The following is a 19,691-nucleotide window of genomic DNA, read 5'->3' on the forward strand; positions in this document are numbered from 1 at the left end:
CAAAAGGGCATTAACTTGCATACTGTAACACCGAGTTAACACCATTCTGCCTCCAAACAGATGAAATATAAGATTTCCAATTTCAGATGCTTCATTTTGTAACACCAAAGAGATATCATACAGCTCTGATATCTTATTTGGTGATACTTCATATTGTGTAAAATAAAAGTATTACCACAAGCCCAGGAGTATATTGTTTGGAAATCTTCAGAGGGTTGTGAATGTGAAGCTACAAACAAATAATTTCAATTGCTTTGTTATGCAATATGCCTCAATTTTTTCTGTAAATTTTAGAATTATATAACTCTTGCACATGAATAAAATGCCTATCAAATGTTCTTTAAGTCTCTGCTATCTCCTCACCCTGAAAACACTCACTTTATAGGTTTCATACCTTTATCTCTCTTTCAAAATGTAGGTTTTGTGATGCAGATCGTGCAGCAATTCTTAGGTTTCTTGACATTTGTCCTCTTCTGGCATTCATCTTTTCAATACAGGTTGTGATGGTTTGAGGCTAGTCGTGTAGAAAATTACTTCACACAAACTCTCCAGAGAAATTAGCTAAAAAAAATCTTTCATCATGAATGTGATGATAAACATCTATGTTAAAGAACCACCCATTTATTAAGTCAACACAGTAGAAAAGGGAGGTATGAATGCAGTAAACTGTAAAGAATGCAAAAATCAAGCATTCCATTTGTGTTAAAATTCTGTTTGTACAAGAATTGAAACAAACAAAAAACTTGACTGTTGCAAATCATGCAACTTTATAACTCATTTTTGAATTTTGTCATCACAGATATCATGCAATCCAGGTATTGGAGAAGGTATTGAACACTTTTCATAAGCATCTAGATTCCATGGCCCTCTTTTATAATACTTGTTATCATTAACAAATGCTAAATTTCTATGACAAATCTGCTCTCAGTCTCAACCAATCAAATGCAGTATTTCAGTAGCTTTTAACAGTTATTGTAACTTGTTATTGATAAAAAAAAACATTATGAAACAGGGCACATTTATGTACCTTGCTCTTTAACTGCTTTCTTTAAAGGTAAAGACCAGTATTGGAAATGCCCCAATTTCAAAAAATGAAATGGAAGCTCTCATTACCAATCATGTGAAAGAATATGTTTTGACTAATACATGATGATAAAATTTTTGCTGGGAAACCGCCTACTAATTCATATATTTGGTAAATTTGTTTCTCTCATGGTCTGTGAGAGATATAGGGTAGTCCCATATACATATTTCTGTGTATAGTGCTTGTAACTTTACGAAGAATGGGCCAAATTTCTTATCATTTTGATGATTCCAGAACCTTGCAGATGCTAGATGCTAGATGATCAACCTTTTCTGATTGATTCCACAACATTTCTTTCACAATGCAATCGCATGACCATAACTGGTCTTTACCTTTAACTAATGGAACAACTTTGGACTGCCATGGTTATCTTTTGTCACACAATCAATATGTATGGAATGTAATGCACACAAAACAATGTGGCAGTTAAGGATTTCAGTCCGCAGCGACTAAACAATTTATATTTACAATGTTCCCTGTTTTTAATCTTATCAATTCCATACTAGAGACCTGAGCGGCAATTACAATAATGAGTAAAACAAATCATTTGTTAATATTTACTATGTTTTTCCCTTGATATTTTTCAGTTCCATCCCAGAGGCCTGTGCAACGATTACGATGACGATGAAACGGAATTTGGAACGGTTGCAGTGGTCAACCTGGAGTCTTCCTACATTGATCCTCATCCATGCCTCTCTGTGTATGACAAGGTCAGTAGATGGTCAAAGTTAGGGTATGCTGGGACAACTCGGCCCGCTGCAAATACGGGCCGAGTTGTCCCAGCATACCCTAACTGTAACCCTAATCCTAACGCTAAACCCTATCCTAACCCTAAAACCTAACCCTAACCCTAAGATATTTCATTCAAAATTCAATCATGCCGGTACAACTCGGCCCCGTATTCGTAACGTGTCCGAGTTAGCCCGACTCCAGCTCAAGATACTGTATAGAGCTAGACATTTTTGTGACGTGACTCTTTCATGATTTGTTAATGAGAGTGATTTTCTCGGAAAGAAAATTGTGAATTTTAAACTTGTGAATTGCAAAATTTCAGTTTTTGTGTCAAGATCAACTCCTTTCACAGCATCAAAACTTTTGCCAACCCGAACCACTCGCAATATTCATGAACATTTCAAGTGCACAAAATTTTCTGGTATTACATTACTTTGTCCCATATATTTCTGATAGTCATCATTCTTAGTATATAATATATACCCACTGATTTTATCAAGTTGACTGCTATAACAGAGTTTCTGTCAGACCTACCCAACAAGGAAAATGACACTTCCGATTATAACTTTTTAAAATTTTCAGTATTGGTAATTTGTGGGACATCAAATGACCAAATACGTTGGACTTTACGTAAAATAAATCTTCGCTATAGACACTGGAGTACAGACAGCAATTAACCCTGAAAAGCTCCTGGAAAAAGTCTGAAAACAAAAACAGTCAGGATAGCAGAAATTACACTTAAGAAATTTGCCATAAATCGTTCATGACGGAATCTTATGCAGAAAAGTAAACATTTCCTAAAATAAATACATATTATCAAAATGATGATACAATCATTCTGAAAGTTATTGTATGGAAGGCTCTTTGTTTCCTTGTATAAAGGTATAACAATGATAAACTCAAGTTACATTTAAAGAAACTCATTTGGGCATTATCCAATGAGCATCAGCATTTCCTATTTAATTTGTTAAAATTTATTTCTTATTATGTATTAATATGAAGAAGTGTTGTTTTAAAGTATCACAATGATTCGGAAATGGGCACTGTTTGACTTCAAAGCTTGTCTATTGGGGTCAAATGAACCAATGATATTTCAGTCATCACATGACCATAGCTAGTTTCATGTAATATGCATACAGGCTCATGCACATTAATTATAAATAATAATATTCCGCTTTTATATAGCGCTTACCGTAATACAATGTCTCTCAGGGCTTTACATATAAACTATTACCTTGGTCATTGGATTCAATACTTGCCCATTGAAAGTAATCATTCAAGAATGACATTCCGTATCTGATGTTCAATATTATACACGCATGGTTACGCTTGATCATTTCATTTAATAACAAAGGCAGCAAGCTTGATTGGCGACATTGTGCAGAATAGGATTGAATTCATGTGGTTTTCTCATGTGGAAATTTCCGAGAAACCTCCCCCATCAAAGACCCATCAATAGTTGAATGTCCAGTCCATTATATGTAGCTAATTATTGTGTTGACTTACAAGATATTCTATGGTATGACCTCTGGACATTGTTATGTTCAGAAACTCTTTTAATCAACTTAGAATGAGGGGCTGATTGGGGTGGGGGTGGGTATAAGGAGGGGGTGTGTGGGGGAGGGGGGTAGAGAAGGGGGTGGGGAGAGGGTAGAGAAGGGGGTGGGGAGAGGGTAGAGGAGGGGTGGAGAAGTGGGTAGATTAGGGGGAGTAGGGGAGGAGGTGGAAGCAAAAGGATACAAAGTGCTAAGAAAGGGGGAGTTGGGGGGAGGGGGGGGGGGGGGTTATGTGAAGGATTCAAATAACCCATTAAAAAAAAATCTGAAAATTAGCATCTAGTATGGATGGGATAGTTCCCAGGGGTTAAAGTTCAAATGAATAATGTAAAATTAAAAGTACAATGGTATCGAAAAGATTGTCACCAAATACAAGAAATGGTACAGTAATTATTTTGCTTTGGGTATTAGGAATATTTCTGACATTTAATACTGTCCTAATGTATACTAATCATAAGATACTTGCAATTAAATATAAGTTTACGTTATAAAACAAATAAAAAGAGGCTGTGTAATGTCTCATACACCTGTAGAATGTTATACTATTATGGGTAAATGTATAATCTTTGACTTTTATAAGCAGTTTAATAACTTTTCTTGTGATACCTAAAGAGAAAAAATTCACCACCCAACTGTAAGGTCCATCTTGAATTATCATTTATATTTATTCCACTTTACTTTCTTCTTAGAATGTGATGGTATCTGTCTGAGTCTCATCCTTCACGTGGCCCATTCATTCACGGTGATGGTGGTGTAAAGCATTATAAGCTGATTAGACTTGAATTTTGACAATGCGCATTCCAGAAACTAACAACCATCACAAAGGGACCGAACAATTATGCAGATTAAGTGCATGTTTTCTAGTGCAGAAAAAGGGAAAACGTGTTTGCATTGAAGATAAATAGCTTACAAATCCAGTTACTGACAAAGTAGATCAGACCGGAGTTTGGCGGTCTCTTCCTTTGATGTTGGCCCGAGAGAGAGAGAGAGGAGAAGGGCATAACAAGCGCACTCTGTATAGAGAGCCTGGTAGAATGCTTTGGTGAAAAATGGGTACATTGGTGTACCTTTCAAGTGCCGCCTTTCTTTCTCTGGCTTTTTCTGGCACTCTCTCTCCCTCCATCTGTCTTTCTCTTTCTATCTCTTTCTCTCTCTTTTTCTCTCCCTCTCTCTCTCTTTCTATCCCTATTTTCTCTGTTCCTCTTTCTTTCTATCTCCCTCTCTCTTTCTCTCCCTCTCTCTCTCCCCCCTCTCTCTCTTTTTCTCCCTCTCCCTCTTTCTCTCCCCCTCCCTCTTTCTCTCCGCCTCTCATTCTCTCGGCCTCCCTGTCTCTCTGTCTGATCTCCTTATTGTCGATTTGTTTGTTTAATCCTCTAATAAATTTTCATCCCTCTAATTATTTCTGTCTGACTTTTGCTAATTTTATTACTGTATGATTAATGCAGATCTTTTTGCGTACATGTCTGTTTTGAATGAATGTCTGTCTCTCCCTAGAAGGTCTTCCTTTCTTTGTGAATTTAATATAACATCATTACTTGCTTCGTACATCAAATTAAGGAGCTTTCTTTTCATTTCTTAATCTCTCGCTTTATTCTCTCTCTTTCTCTCTCTCCATCTCTGTATCTACATGTATCTTTGCCTATTTCTTCCTTTCTTTATGTAACTCTGTCTTTCAAAGCCTCATTGTATCACTCTCTATCTCTTCATGCCTCTCTGTTGCCCATCTCTCTCTCTCTCCCCCCCTCTCTCTCTCTCTCTCTCTCTCTCTCTCTCTCTCTCCACTTTGATCTGTATGTACATGTACATGCAGCTTTTCTTCCTTCTATCCCTCTTCTCTGTTCAACCTTCCTCCCTCCAATCATCCTATGGCAATAGGTCAATTGATGTAACAGTCTTGAGGATGTCTGTGATAGACACCTATAGAACAGGAGTTCAACAAGTCTCTCCTAGCCAGCTCACTTTACCCTTGATCTTCATAGCAGATCATCCAACATATGCTACATAACTTCTCTCTTTCTTCTTCTTCAAGTTTTTTTGTTAAGATGCCTGGAAGATTGTATTCCCATACATATTCCCATGGCGTATCTGCTGCCATTGCTCCTTCATTCGTTCTAGTTTTGTTGCAAGAGTAAGAATGTCCAAAGGGAATAGAGATTGTGTTTCACGTGAGATAAAAGCTTCTACAAAAATCTTGGTCATTTTATCTTGGTCTAGTCCATCAAATCTGATACAAAAGCCATGAGGAGGTGCAATATGGGCGATGGCTCATTGGCCTCGTAACCGGGAGGTCCTAGGTTCAAAACCAAGTCGATGCCCTACATGTAGTGCTCTTTGGTTTGGTAGTAATCCTCATTACCAGGACAAAACCATTGGAAAATATTTTATTTTTTGATGATCGTCTATTCATTTTCATCATTTCCCAGTCAAAAATTCATTCTAAAGGAAGATTCATTTTGTGTCTTCTTCGTGCAGTTGCAAAGCATTTTACAATTTGCCTCTCGTGTAACTTGGTATTTACATCTTCAATGCGGAATAAGGAAAATTACAATCCAAGATATCTAATTTATGCTCTCTAACCATATACCCTCCTTCAAAATCCAGGCAGTATGCACGTACACCCTCCCTTCAGAAGTGATAGGGGTATCTGGAAGGTCTATCCCTTTGTAGTTCGCACAATAGATCCTTTATCCACAGGACAATCCCCAGTCATCAGGGGGATAATCCCTCAACATAATTGCCTCATTCACCGGATAACATAGCTCAAAGGAGCGCCAATTTCTTAGAGCAATGTCCCCGCTTGGGCGACACAATGAGAAATTGAAATCAATCTTTGACTCCGACTCCTCTAATTCTACGGAGGGGTGTGGGGAGGAGGAAGAAAAAAGGCTTGCCCGTGATCCATTATTCGTTGGAATAAAGGAAGGCTAGAATTTATCTGGATTATGAGGGCAAGCACGGCTCCACATTAACTTTTAATTTGTAAGAGGGCGGTGATCATGATGATGTGAAAGATGAGCGGTCTAGTTATACCTTGTAAGTTGTAATGGAATAGGTTTGATTAAATTTGGGGGAGTTTTATAAGAGGGTCGTTAGCCCTGGGAATCATTGACTCTCTACGAATGAGATTTGTTTTTCTTTTCATGATTTTTTTCTTCATTATCTGTATCATCATCTATTCAGAGTTGTTCTTTTATGAGGGGATTTAAATGTAGAGCTAGTAAAGACTATATGCAAACTGCTACCCCCTCCCCCATTACTGCATTAATACGTTGATACATTTATAGATATAACATTTACATTTATCTTTTTTTAATTTTTTTTTGTTGTTGGCTGTTCAGCATATCTCACACTGTAATATGAGGCGTAATCAATACAGTGAATTGAAAGATGACCAATAAAAGGAACAACTGGTGCAAAATTTTGCTGGTAATTCCATAGATCTACTTTGTTTTGTGCAGGGTCCAACTAGTGCATACCCTTGAAATGATATAAGAAAGTAAACTATCTAACGCCTCGTAGAACAAGAATCCCTTTCCTTCAAACTTCGAATGCACATTTTCAAGAAGTTTAGTAAAGATTTGCGCACACGTTTAACAGTTCCACTTTCTCTTGAAAACTTTGAAAGTAGCGCCTTGCCTGGTCCCCTACTTCTCCTGCGCATTTTAGTTATTCTAGAACATTGGTCTTACAGACGGTAAGTCTGAAAGGTGTGGATAATGGTTGGATATGGAGGATTCCCATGCCCCGAAGAAGGCTTATTCTTGGAGGAAATTGTTTTATTCATCAGGTAGAGATAGATCGGATCGAAAACATGAAAGCGTTGTTCTGGAGGCGGTAGAATACTTGTCTCCATTTTCTTCCATGGTGCGTCATATGCACGAATCAAACTACATATTACCAAACGTGAACCTGTGCCCTCCTTTTGCATAAAACAAAGTTGAGTTAAAAAGTTACTAAAAACTTATTAAGCGCAAGTCCTGAACATGCGATTTATTGGTTGAAAATCAAGTTTAGTTTAATATTCTAGTTGTGCTTAGATGCAATGTGTTGTATGCAAGAGGCCCCTGAACCTGTATCTTCAGACTTCACATGAGGGAGACCTTTTTATCGTACAGTCAGACCTGTTTTAGTGACCTACAAAGACCTCCTGACTACAAAGACCACATTTTTTGTTTCCCTTGAAAATGGTTTCTCATTGAAACGTGTACTATAGGAACCTGTCTACAAAGACCACTTTCTGTGTTTCCTTTGGGCGGTCGCTATAGACAGGTATGACTGTACTTTCCATCTTTGATAACAAGGTTTCATACTTAGTGGAACCAACTCCAAACAAACCATGGGAACTAGTCAAACAACAAATTCAAGAAAAGTTTTCACTCTGCTTTTCAGCACTCTCTATAAACGGAATATTACGCTACCAATCTTTCAACCCTAATCAGTAGCCTGATAGTCAATTGCTGCACTAATAAGTAATAATCTTCTCTTTCAACTAAATTAAAAAAATTATAAAACTTGAAACAGAGTATAAGGTTGTTACTGTACTCTTAAAGACCAATTTACATTTGATCTTGGTACTTCAAGACCATTAACCTTAATGCTTAATTTTCCTAAACGTCCCTCAAGGATAATTTTCTGAAATGTTCTATCAACGGTTTCCTATGGGGTGCCTGAGTAAAGACCACATTAAAGGTACTTTGTCCCATTTGCAGGCCCCAAAAAATGAAAAGGTTAAATTCCAAGGGCATTTGAAAGATAATTCTGATTTAGAACTTCCCTCAAAACGAAAGGGCTTGAAAATAGCTTTAGATGGGAAAATAACGACCATTAGTTGTTGATTCAACTTTATTGATTGCAATCCATTTAGTAATAGTCTGAATTTTAGAGGTACCGGTATCTGTTGAATGCAGAGAGGCAGTAACAGAAACATATTATAAAACATTTTCAACCCAGATAAAAGAAAATGTACTACTTTTTTGTGCTTTATTATAGTAACTAAACCCCTTCTGTGCTGTGGGCGGCAAATCCTACCCAAGAACTTGAGGCTTGAACCGTGGACCAGAAGGTCCATGCTTGAACACTGCATTTGGACCATGACAGCCAAAACAAATTCTTCAACCAAAAAAATGCTACAACTATTATGTCCAGAAACATGGTGGCCAAGGGATTTAGGCAACTGTACTAATTTGCTACTTCTTACCAGTATTCTAAAGTTGTCTGTACATATTCTATTAATGTTTTTGGTTGTTATCTTTGTGTTGTGTTAGCTGTAAATGTTAAGTACGTAGGGAACCGTGTTCTTTATTGCTCTTTGCAATATTTCTACTCTCCTTTCTAATTTACTACCCTTTCTTCTTGTTTATTACAGGCCAAAAGAGCAATACATCGTGGCGCCACAGCAGTCATCTTTGTGGTGTCGGACAGCCCTTCAGCCATTTCACAGGTAAGACTCAATCCAGATATGACAACGATGTATGAGTTTGAGTTTGGGTTTGAAGTTTTATTATCCAAACAAAAAGTACATCAATATAACAATCAAATGTGAATGTTTAACATTGAAAGGATAAATGGGACCAGAAAATAGCATTTAATGCTAATCGTGTCTGGTACCGCTGACACAAAAAGATATCACAACAGTGAATGAGAATGTAATGAATAAATATGAAAAACTATTATGCATATGATCGCAAGGTAGTATCTTTATGAAGAGAGATCAATTGCACCAGCTCATTCATTAGATATTAGACAGATTTCACCCTTTTCTGTCATTTGACAGGTAAATTAACTCTTAATTATTCCCTATCAAATACTTCTGATTTGAACTGCATCTGAAATGGTGGTGACTTTCATATCATTATGAGCTGCCAGAGCACTTTGTATCTGCTGTAGCAGTTGTTCCCATGGTAATTATACCTTTCTTTATATATGGAGCTTTTGGGTGTGGGTTGAGTATGATACAACCAGTTTTGCATATAATAGAAACGGTATTATGCATTTAATGGATTTGTCCATCCTGATCAGAAAACACAGATTTCAAGGATTTATTTTTTATTGAACATAGTTTTGATAGAAACAAGGTATAATGCATTTATGAGACTTGTCCATCTTGATCAGAACATGCAGATTTTAAGAATTTATTCATTATGATTAAAAGGAATATTGATTCAGCTAACCATAAAAGGCTACTAGCTGTATTCAGTGTGCCTTTAAAGTTTCAATATTGTACGTCTTGCTTTCATTTGAGATCAATGAAGTATAAATTATTCAAAAAATAGTAATAATAAAAAAGTTAATAAGTTTGATTGGAAAAGTTCTTCGACCAGACTAGCAGTCGCCTTTGTCCTGCTTCTTACAAGTCCTTACATATGTTGAAACACAGTTTGAACAGAATCAATGGGCACTTGTCTACATTACACTACTCTGTAGTGTTGTGACTTCCCTCTGTACTGGGAAACTGTCAAATTCTTGCAAGTGCCACGGGGGTCAACTTCAAAGGTTAATGCGCTTTTAATGACTGGTGTTGCCGAATTTGGGAGTCCCGGCTTCTGTGAAAAATGCACCACAAGTTTCCATCTTGAAGCCTTTAACCGGGTTAAGTTGCGGATTGATGCCAGCATATTAGACCACATAAAGAATCAAGAAGAAGGAAAACAAATTAAGGGTACCTAATTAATGAAGAATTGACATTTGGACCTAGACTTCTACATATACGCTATAGCCTATGACTTGTCAGAAGAAACGTTGGCTATTTGCAAGGTGTTTCTGATGCCAGAATTATTTCAAATGTCTTCAATAGCAGAAAGAGGATAGAGTCTAGCTAGTGTTGCCATTTGAAACTCTTTAATGAGAGGGCCAAACTTGAGGCCATGTTGTCCTTTTGGCAATTTAATCTGTTAATATTAATTGTGAGCGTAATTTATCCTAAGAGAGAGAGAGAGGGGGGGGGGGGGTGTTTAAAACATGCAAATATTAAATATGAAGAGAAAGATATTGATGGATAGGAGGAGTTAGGGAAGTGAGATACATCATTTAATAAAAAGTAGCTCTAGGGAAAGAAAGGACAGAACATTAAAAGCACTAGACAGAAAATGGAAAAAAATGAACATTAGGGAGAGGGAGAGAGAGAAAGAGAGAGGGGGAGAGAGAGAGGGGGGAGAGACAGAGAGGGAGAGAAGAGGGAAGTGATAATCGAGATGAAGAGAACGAAAATTAGGGAACAAAGTTGGGAAAGTAAGATTTAATGGGAGAAAACAAGAAAAGGCAAGGTAACACGCGAACAGAAAAATCAAGAGCTATAGATCGACACAAAAGGGATAATAGATGAGCATTGAGTGAGAGAGAGAGAGAGATAGATAGAAAGAAGTGATGCTATCTGGAGAACAAAGGAGAGAGAAGGAGGAGAGAGAGAGAGGGAGGGAGAGAAGAGAAGAGAAGAGAAGAAGAGAAAGAAAATTAGGGAACAAAATTGGGTAAGTAAGATTTAATGGAAAAAACAAGCAAAGGTAAGGAAAAGAGCTATAGATGGACACAAAAGGAATAATAGATGAGCACTGATCAAGAGAGAGGAAGAGAGAAATAGAAAGAAGTGATGCTATCCGGAGAACAACAGCTTGCTCTTAGCAAAAGAAATATGTTACTGCATCCTGTTGAGATATAATATTTCACGTTGGCAGCGACAATTTATTTGCCAGGTCATCCATCCCCATTTGACTGAACCAACCGGACTCTGGAAATGGGCAATAAAAGTTTGTAAAACAAATCTAGCTGCTGAAACAAACAATCCAGTTGATATATGAGCTATATCTAGTCTCTATCAACAGACACAACTTCACAAGATATTCCCGCGCAACTTAATGTCATAGTTTTCCATAAAAATTTTTAAAAAGAGTTATTGCAGGACAGTGTTATGAATTACATGTAGAATGTCTCATGTGTCTTTTAATATAATTTGGTCAAAAATATTTGTTGGTGAGCTGTCATTGATTGAAATTGCTCAAAAATCTTATCAATAACTTGGTTTAACTTCTATTCATAAATTCTAGACCATCTCAAAGATGATTGAAAAGATGATCGAAGATCCGATTACCTAATTTCTTCAATTTATCTGTCAATCTTTTCAATCAAGCTAATAAAACTAATATTTTGATCTGAATTTTGTTTTTTGATTAAGTGATTTTATAAGGAATCTTGTTGCAATCACAAATTAATGTTATTAATATACACTTCTTTGTTTTCTTATGTTCTCAACATGTGAATGTACAAATCCCAGAGATAATGTAGAGATTCCCTTAAACTATAGTGATATGAAGACTGAGCTACATTAGGCCTGTACTCATCAGCTCGAGTTTGCCAAATAACCCACTATTTTAACTATCCCGATCGCGTCCTCATCAGCCCGTAGTTACAATTAGCGAATTATTTGGTCGAGAAAATATCCTGAGAAATGTTGGGTCTCTGTTCCATAAAAAATATCCCGTTATTTGGGAAAAAGCGGTTAATTTGCGCCCGTCCGAGTTAGTTTGTGATGAGCGTATCGGTCTGGTGAAGAAGCAATATCGAGCTTCAGGATAATATTCAGAGTCTGCAAATAGCGGTGTATTTGGCAAATTTAAGCTGATGAGGACAGGCCTAGAGTTACAGTGAGATGGGTGGTGGGCAGTATAGTCCTAAGCTGCTTGCAAAAGTAGCATCATCGTACAGTGATCTCAAGTACCTCATTTCCATTATCACTCTCCATCCATGAAAAATGGCCTGTTCGGACTACAGGAAGTTTTATGAAAAAACGTATAAATAAACGTAAAAAGAATCAATGTATCACGAAAGGGGCATTTAGACTAGATAATACCATCATATAAAGAAATTAGTTTTGAGGACGTCAATTGACATGGTAGCTTGTCAATCATTGATGTATACTCACGATAAGCTCCACCCAGTTATACGATATTCATACGATTTTCATACGATACAACGTTCAGAGTAGAAGGGGACCATGAATCTTTATCAAGATTTCATTTGAAACGATGCTCTGACATGCATTGCATTTCGCTATTATTCATGATGTTTCTTTATGAGACGTTCAGACTTAAAGGGTAATCACTTTTCTTACACATGTAGCTATATAATGTATTGGGTAGTCTGAACGCGGATGAGGTCAAAGGAACATCCTGCTATCAGCATGTCCACACACAAAACAATTTATCCCGAAACTCTATAACGAAACGTCGTATAAAGAATCATAGTATAAATTTCAAAGTGTCCACACACAAGAAACGTCATATAAATAATCATCGTATAAATTCAAGGATGTCCATAAACAGAAGAAAGTAATCCCGAAACTCTACAGTCTGGTCTCCTTTCGCTCGAGGTCACGTTAAGCCCCGCCCAGTTAGTTACACTAGTTACACTCCCCCTGTCCACACACAACATTTTCGTGATTAGGCGTGATTCTTTATTGAGTTTCAGTTCGAAACGATGCCCAAACCTGCGTTTCGTTAGACTAGTTTCGTTATACGACGTATCGTTAGTGAGCGTCCACACACACAATTTTATTGTAAAACTATCGCGAAACGGTATAGCTAATCACGGAAAATGTTGTGTGTGGACAGGGGGTATGTTGAAGAAGCTAAAGAGGATGATAGGGAATTTCCCTTATCTTCCCAGTAAATGGGCTCTTAAGGAGAATTTGAGAGGAGGGATTTATAAGGATCAATTTGATAGATTCTCCTAAAAAAATATGCACCTTTTATTACAACCTAGTTCCTTGCATTTTATTTCAAGGCTTGCTTGTACTAACTATGCATTTGCAAAATTTACATATTTTTTTTTTAGAGATAGATTTTGTAACGCTGATGTGCAGTTTACTTTATACCTATTTGAGTACACGTACGTAGGCTTACATACTGTGCATCATCACACACGGAAATACCATATACCGGTAGGCCTACTGACTATATACAACATACTTTCTGTAAAGGCTAAAACTGATATTCTTTCCTGTCATAGATAATCCTTTTTTTCTTCAAAGATTTTCTTTTGAGCATAGGTTTAGATTTTTAAATCAGACCACATGATCTGCTTAGAGGTCAGAATTCTTCTATACCACAAGGGTTTGGGCAGAGAGATGAAAAAGAAAGAAATTCTCTTCTATATTTCTGTCCAGATTTCAGAAGCCGATGATCCAGAAATTTGGATGACCCAAATTCAAACCAAATGTCATCCAGGAGCTTGGGTCAAAGGTCACTGGCATCACCCCCCCCCCCTCCCTCTTTGTTTTGTTTTCTATCTTGTTTTTTTCTCATATTTTTTTGAATATTTATTAGTCATCAGTTGAGAGGAAGTAGAGTGCACCTAGATAATGCCATTTTGGATCTTAGCAGATTCTTTTCCACTTTCTTGATGTTTGTTTCTTATTAAGACCCCTCTTAAAGTGTTGGGAGCCCAGTTTTATGGCAAATTTCACTTAAACTGTATCATAATGTGAAAGAGGATGTCATTAAGGATACATTTCAGCAAGGATTTTCATAATATTGATGAAAGAATACATAATTTTGGTTTTCTGCATACAACAGAAAACCCAAATTATGTATTCTTTTTAACCAATATTTGTCTTCAAACACATTTTTTTTTTTTTTTTTTTTTTTTTTGGGGGGGGATCTTTGTAGAAGTGTGTCATAAAACGACATCCTCTTTCACATTGTGATACAATTTAAGTAAAATTTTGCCATCAAATCTTTGGCGAATTTGGGGCTACCAACACTTTAGAAGGGCTTTAAGTAAAAACATATCTGTTTGGAGTCACAGGGGGGCATTAATGAACTCAAATTATTCTTCACTGCTTTGAGACCCTCCTGCCACCAAACGGATGACAGGTTTCTCCATTTTTTTCCATTTTTTTCGTCAGAATTCTTCAAATCAATATAGTTGCTTTGGTTCGACCTTGGTAATGTTCTCCCATTTTAGCAATGACGTATATGGTGTATCGCATTTCATATGCAATATTCACATCAATCGGTTACCTGTGGCAGCTTTCAAGAAAAAGGAATTCAACACATATCATTTGGCCTTTGGGTCGCTCGGGTATATTGCCATGACTATAACAGCCACAGGTGGAGTTCTCTCCATCTCCTTTAAGACGCGGAAAATCTTGGTGGATTTATTTAACCTTTCATTGAAGGGCAAGTGGTGATGAATAAAAAGTAGTTGCGTTCAAGAAAGAAAGTTATTTATCCCGTTAACCATGTTTTGTAATGCTTTAAAGGGATTGGGTATCTTTGCCTCAGATTCTAAAAAGAATCCTGGATGTAGCTTATGCTGCAGTCATATATTAGAAACCTTTAGGTCAGACAGGAACCCCATGAAATTTACAAGCTGATCGCCTGTCTGATTATCAAGTTATTTATGATTGGAATTTGAAATTTCAAAAACCTATTTCCCAACGGTGTTTATAACACTACAGTCTATTGGGGGGGAAATGAGTTCAGTAAAACTGGTCACTCAAAGTTTTAATTTTTTTTTTTTTAGGCACTTCATGATCATTTTGAAGTGCAATTTTGTTAGGGCTTCAATATTACACCATTTCACAGACACTGGTGACACGTAGGGCCATGCATATCAGATTAGCAAAACTGGAAACATTGTCAAACAATGCCTTTAAGTATGTGACAAAAATTGATTTGACCCGATTTGGGTTTCTTGAGAATGTGACGTATTTAAGTTAACAATTAAACGCATTCAACAAAGGCCCTAATTCAACCAGTCCACATTTTATTCATGTGTAAGAACATTATACATACGTCTTTTTTTTTAATGCAAAGGGGTTACCATGGTAGATGTGAACGAGTCCTAGAACATGCCAATTCTACCACAGTGTGAATGCTAGGTCAGTTCAGTGACTTAAAAAAAAAAGACAGATTTGATCAATAAATACTACCTAATCTCATTGAAACTATTTATGAAAAGCTCATGAATTTTTATTGATTTTAGAGTACGCTTTCATTTCCGTTTGGTCTGCAATACAGCCTGGCCTGGAGATCGATGGATACTGAAAGGACCTCGAAAATGATGGCCTGACATTAAAAGAAAATAATAATGATTGTGGCATAATTTATATCAGGTGGAGCATCAAGAATTTGTGGTGTTGAAGTCTTGCTTTTTATTTCTGTTTATTTCTTTATTCAAACGTTTAATTTTTTATTTTGTAATTATCTTATTTTGAACTTGATTATGAAAGTCAAATCTTCTAATTTTTGAATTTGTGTGAAAGATTTTTGTTCTTCATTTCAACTGAATCTGTAACTTGTGCAAATATGTATTTTAATCGAATTGATTCGTTTTTGGCTGGCTTCAAAAATGCAATTGACCTGTAAAAGGGCTGCATGATTCTTTGCTCTCTCATTGCTCTCTCTCTCTCTCTCTCCCTCTCTCTCTCTCCCTCTCACTCTCTCTCTCTCTCTCTCTCTCTCTCTCTCTCTCCTAGTACAAAAGCTATTATTTTCTGATCAAAGTAGCTAACGATCCGCTTACATTCCTAAGATACACTGATAGAGGTCACATTTCGACAGAAAGAAAGAAAAATCAAATTCTTGTGTGTGTTCAAGAAGAACAAAAACATTCCTGTAATTTGTAATCCACAATACAATTGACAAACAACACATTTAAAGGGGAAGTCCACCATTCCATGAATTCATTTTAAATGAATGTATAAAATCAGAAAAGCACCTTAGAGTCTGATTAAAATCTGATAGAGAAAGAGAGGTAAAAAAAAATGAATTAAAACATCACAAAATTATTATTACCCTCGCATCATTTGGTAATTCTATTATTTCCATTTGCAAGGTACAGTCTTTTTTCTTTTTTTTTGTATGTAGAATTTATTATTTTTTTTTGGGGGGGGGGGGGGGTAAAAGGGTGTACACATTTTAAAAGAGGTACACTGGAGAACTGGACACAGAAGAGCATTTTTTTAAAGGATACATGCTTGGTGCAAGCTTGAGAAAACATTTCTATTTAAACTCTAAGAGAAAATTAAACTGTATGAAATCTTATACATAACAAATGGAGACTAATTTGCAATGGGAATGCTAGACTTACATGTAGAGATCGTGCATCACCACTTTGGTATTTTTTTATTCATAATCAGATATTTCTAAAACATTCAATAATTCTGGTTTTATTGCGAAGGATGGATTTCCCCTTTAACTTCTTTTCTTGAGACTATGGATGTAATTTATGTTATAGCAGGTGAAAGGAGACAGTCTCATTTCCTCTGCTCGATATGACCTTAAATGACCTCAGATGGGATGTGTTTGGGTTTTTTTAGTGGTAGTTTTCACAAGAATTCACTGTGTCATTGTCATCGACTTAAAAAACTTACAATAAATCAAAAATATATATATTGTGTTTCCAAATTGCTGCAATTGATTGTAATTTACCATGCACTGTTTCTATCTGTAACATAAAATTAATCAGAATTTATTGGTTATTGTAAAGTTACAATTAAATGATACAATTATCATAACTTTTTATGTAACAGGGCCCAGAAACGTTCAAGGGAACAAGTTGGGTTAGACGAAAGCATTAGACTGAAGGAAAACAGGACCCTCTTTCACAAAACTTGTCCTCATTGACAAATGACAGCTTTTCTCATAAGCTAGTGCAATCCTTGCTTCTGATTGGTTATCAGCAGATTTGTCACTGATTTTTGTCATTTGTCATTGAAAAAGGATTTGTGAAACTGGCCCCAGATTGGTGAAAAATTGAGTGAAATCTGATTTTTTAAATGAGGAGGTTAAGTGTTTATTCAATTCAATTCAATTAAAATGAACATTTATTTTCTTCCAAACAATACAATTTATAAGTAGGAACATAAATATAATTAAAGAACTTGTATTACAAGGAAGAAGGCATGAAATCCGAAAAGCATAGCTTGTAGTGGGTACGCCCGAATACATAAATACAATTATACATTATAAATGGAGAAAGGAAGAAAGGGATAGGCAAAGAGGAGAGGAGGATAGAGAGCTTGGAGAAAGAGAAAAGAAGAGAGGACTGCAACATAGTATCAATGGAGTGTATGGCATGCATAAACAACATAATGGCAAGATATATATATATGTTGCAATTGATCAAACACAAATTGGCAACTCCCTAATGTACCCTTTGAAAACATGTTCATGTTCAGGGAATAGACCCTTCTTTCACAGCAACCAGTCGGAGCAGGAAAAAAATATTCAACTATTAGTTTTAGAAATGGGAAAGGTGTTAAATTGCAAGTAAATTATAGAGCTGTCAATTTGTATTTAGGTCAACTACAAATTTCAAATTCCATAACTTTGTCAGTGAAGATATATCGTTATGATTAAGATATTAATTAAGTATGCAAGGATATGAGGATAGCAACTGTTGAATTAATATTTACAATACAATACTTGGGTTTCTGTAAAGCTGCAATCTAGACGTTGGATTTGAATATAGTCCCTTTTGATTAGATATACATGTATATATATTTATATTTATTTATATATATATATATATGTATGTAATCACATTGCCATTTGGCATATGGAATGATGTGAGGGTGTCAACCGTGGTTTACTTAATGCTGCAAATACTAAAAGAATCCTGTTAGCTTATCTAATCTAGATGAAAGCATTATTGAATGCTTTTAATGTCTTACCTGAGTCAATCCTCTCATAATACCCGAAGGGAAGTTTCAGGATTGAAACTCCATGGTAATAGTCATGTTTTCAAGTACATTGGATTTGTCAAAAACTACGATGGAAATGTATAAATATGTCTCTGGAAATAGTTTCCTGAAAATTAAAGCTTTTTGAGGAAGACAGCTTGAGAAGAATTTGATATGAAAGAAGCAGAAATTGAATAACTTTCCCTTCAGCAAAATTAAAGGTTACAAAGATGTGTGTGAGCAGATCGCGGTAGCTCTGAAAATTTCAGAAGACTTCTGGCGAAATAAGATTAGGAGAGAATGAGAAAGAAGATACATATATTTCCCAAGGGAAAGTTCATGAAAAACAAGTCTTATTTCCAGAAAGAATTAAAGACATGAACATTTTTTTTTCTTAACAACTCTGAAAGAACATACCATGATGATTGAATTCCCTGTTGAATGCTTCATAGTCCAAGAAATTGGAGCACTAGCTGCTTTTTTTCATACTTTCAATTGAAAGAAATTTGAAAATGTTTGTATCTTTGACCAAACCTAAGATTGCCTCTGGAAACACACTGGTGAAAATAACAAATAGAAAGAGAACCCTCAGAACAAAAAGAAAAACCCTTGCAGTTGTAGGCCATTTCATTTCCTCTCGGTGCAAGCATAGTTTCATGCTGTAATTTGATAACACTTGAAGATTAAAAGCAAAACAAAAAATGAAAACAACACGATGTCGCTCTGTTTCTCGATACCCCTTCCCTTACCAATACGTGGGACTATTGTCCGGTTCTACCCATGAGAATGGTCTTGTGTAAGTGTAAAATATACTGATTGAGTGAAAGTTTATCTGCTTGTTTGTCAGTGTAAAGAATGCCACTTATGAATGATTGAATATCTTCCTTTTAGCAAGGCGTATCGGTGTTACAGATTCCTCTGATCACCAGGGAGGAGCGGGAGATACTAAGAAGGAGCCAGGGGGCGGGTTGCGGATGGGAAGGGGGGGGGGGGGGGGGGAGGGAGGGGTGGAGAAGGAGGAGGAGGAGAGATGTAGATTTCATTTGGATAGTTATAGAGAAACTGTGTCTCAAGGTCCATTTCATTGTTGCCCCAACAGCCTTCAAACTATGGGACATAGATAGCTAGATAGAAAGAAAGATAGATAGATAGATAGATAGATAGATAGATAGATAGATAGATAGTGAGTGAACACAATATGTGTAAGCTGTAAGGAACTCATTTGTTGCCCTCTCCTTTTTTTTTCTTTCTCCAAAGTTAGATTGAGCAGTTTTAAAACTTGGCACGAAAGAAGGAAACTTAGAGGGATAACTCTCTTTCAATTTTACAACACAGTATCAATGTTTTATTTTATTTTTTATTACAAAGGGGCCACATCTAAGCCTGCGTGCCATCTAATCATTTTTAATAAACCATGAACTGTAAAAACCAGAATATTTTGTTGTAGATTTCTGTGGCAAGAAAATGTTGTGATATGTATGCGAAAATTCAGGGGTCTGAATCAACTATTTTATCAATCTGTACCTGTTGTGAAATTATCAAAAGTATTTTTTCCACCCATTTTTTAATTATGTATCCTAGATTAGGACTAACACCAATTTTTACTATTGGAATATTCATGCAATACCTGGATAGCATT

At 36.2% G+C, this 19,691-nt stretch overlaps 1 protein-coding gene across 1 annotated transcript in view; it reads left to right on the top strand.

Annotated features, from left to right (window-relative positions):
• Positions 1-1,670: 1,670 nt before the first annotated feature.
• The window catches only part of LOC100888221 (E3 ubiquitin-protein ligase ZNRF3), a 49,680-nt gene continuing 31,659 nt past the window's right edge, over positions 1,671-19,691 (top strand). The window contains exons 1-2 of the mRNA XM_030992035.1: positions 1,671-1,794; positions 8,738-8,812. The gene's annotated coding sequence lies outside the window, so the exon portion shown is untranslated. The remainder of the gene's footprint in view (positions 1,795-8,737; positions 8,813-19,691) is intronic.

The sequence above is a fragment of the Strongylocentrotus purpuratus genome, unplaced genomic scaffold (assembly GCF_000002235.5).
Source record: "Strongylocentrotus purpuratus isolate Spur 01 unplaced genomic scaffold, Spur_5.0 spur5_scaffold_2, whole genome shotgun sequence".
Lineage (NCBI taxonomy): Eukaryota > Metazoa > Echinodermata > Echinoidea > Camarodonta > Strongylocentrotidae > Strongylocentrotus > Strongylocentrotus purpuratus.